The following is a 2534-nucleotide window of genomic DNA, read 5'->3' as shown; positions in this document are numbered from 1 at the left end:
CCTCACACGGTAGAAAGGAACGGAGTTCCCTTGGGCCTTTTTTATAAAGACATTAATGTCACAATTAACGCAAAGCCTTCATGACCTAATATCCTCTCCAAAGTCCCCACATCTTAGTACCATCGCATTGGGCTTTTGGAATTAACATGTAAATTGGGGCAGGGGGGAAATACATTTAGATTATAGCAGGTAGAGACAGAAATAAAACTTTTCTTGAAAATAGCATCACTCTTCCGTTTTCAGACTGGAAAGCACACCATATTGCAAAAGTCTTCAGAGACCTCTCAAGGACTGCAATACAGATGTTGACGTGTAGTTACGGATTGTTATTCATCTCGAGCAAAACTTCATTTCTTATTTTAAACTAAAGAACAGAAGAAAAATTAATAAAATGTTTAATTTATGTAGTATTTAAGAGGTATGGTTTTATGCATTTCCAGTACCCTCCAGGGCTATCAAGATTTTCCTCTTCTCTCAATTTTTTCTTTAAGCAAAACTCACGGCAGAATAACCCAGGTGATGCAGTGGTGATAAACAATGGCCCAGATCTGCACAGTTCACACACAAAGGTTCCTGCTCATTTACATCACTATCACATGTCCTCCCAGCCCTGCGGGGGCTCTGCTCTGAGCTGTCATCATCCCCACTCTGGGACGTGGGCTGGTGGAACAACTGCCATCTGAAACATCATCAGTGATCACGACAGGGAAGAGTACGAATCGAGCTCCTCCTGGCTCAAAGCTTCCGCCTGTAAGTGACATTCATCATTCCTGCTCGCTTCTCATTAAGTAGGTGAGTCACGGGGATGAGCTGAATCTCAAAGCAGCCCTGGATGTTGCGGAACAACATACAGCCAGCCTACCACACGCACCGTCACAGTTTGTCCTCCGCCACATGCGCTGGGGCTTCAGCTGTACAACTACAGCCAGACGTGGCTTTTCCCAGAGGTTTACAGCCAGGAAAATACAAACAAGAGACCCCATTCTGCAGAGACTTGCCTGCAAACCTGGTGAGCGGGCAGAACCAGAAGAGGGCTGCCATCACGGCAAGCGGCCCCGCCCAGGAAGCGCCTTTGTCCTCGAATGCCTGCGCCCCATCCTCTCCTCCAAGACACGTGGTGGCCCAAGCTGGGGAGTCCTATTCCACTCCCTCAGAAAGCACTAAGATGGAGTGGGAGTCCCAGCGCCAGCAGATACATCAAGAGACCAAAGATTAAAATATAACTGATTTGGAACCACAGGTTGGAAAAGTAAGCCAGAACTTGAATGCTAAACCTAGACAGAGCGACTGCCTACTAAAATTAGCTTTTAATAGGACCCTGAGTCTCCTAACACTATAGATAAAGTGTCCAAGGTACAATAAGAAAAAGTCACCTGTCAAGCCAAGAACTAGGAAAATCACAACTTGAGTGACAAATGACAATGAACTGATGTTAACACTGAAATGAGTAAGATGTTGGAATCATCCAGTAAGGATTTTAAAATAGTTGTTATAAAAGTGCTTCAAAAATCAATAACAAAAACAATTACAAAAATAAGCAGATAAACAGGAATTACAAAACAGAACCAAATAAAAATTGGAAAACTGAAAAATACAATAGCAGAAAATTTTTTAAAACTCATGTGTATGTGTGTGTGTGTGTGTGTGTGTGCGTGTGTGTTCAGTAGTGTCTGACTCTTGGTGACCAATGGGTTGTAGCCCACCAGGCTCCTCTGTCCATGAGATTTTCCAGGCAAGAATACTGGAGTGGGTAGCCATTTCCTATTCCAGGGGATCTTCCTGACCCAGGGACTGAACCCACATATCTTGCATCTCCAGCATTGGCAGGCAGATTATTTACCACTATGCCTCCTTGAAAGCCCTTACTGTCATTAGGGTACCAGAAAAAGAGGAGAAAGAGAGTTGAGTTGGAAGAGCAAGTGAAGAAGTAATAACTAAAAATTTCCCAAGTTTACTGACACATACAAACCTACAGACTCAAGAAGCTGTGGATCACAAACAGTATCATTTGTAAGAAACTCATGTAGAAGAAAAAGGAAAAAAGTATCTTGAAAGAAGCTCAAGAGAAATGTTGTGTTGTTACCTGGAGGGAAAATGATACAAATGACAGTCGAGTCGCCTAAAATCAGTTCAATTCAGTTCAGTTCATTTGCTCAGTCGTGTCTGACACTTTGCAACCCCATGGACTGCAGCACACCAGGCTTCCCTGTCCATCAGCAACTCCCAGAGCTTGCTCAAACTCATGTCCATTGAGTCTGTGATGCCATCCAACCCTCTCATTCTCTGTCCTCCCTTTCTCCTCCTGCAAACTTTCCCAGCATCAGGGTCTTTCCCAAGGAGTCAGCTCATCGAATCAGGTGGCCAAAGCATCAGAGTTTCAGCTTCAGCATCAATCCTTCCAATGGATATTCAGGGTTGATTTCCTTTAGGATTGACTGGTTGGATCTCCTGGAGTCCAGGGGACTCTCAAGAGTCTTCTCCAACACTATAATTCTTCAGAGCTCAACTTTCTTTATGGTCCAACTCTCACATCC

This window comes from Odocoileus virginianus, chromosome 16 (assembly GCF_023699985.2).
Source record: "Odocoileus virginianus isolate 20LAN1187 ecotype Illinois chromosome 16, Ovbor_1.2, whole genome shotgun sequence".
Classification (NCBI taxonomy): Eukaryota; Metazoa; Chordata; class Mammalia; order Artiodactyla; family Cervidae; genus Odocoileus; species Odocoileus virginianus.
Note: the sequence above shows the minus strand (reverse complement) of the source record.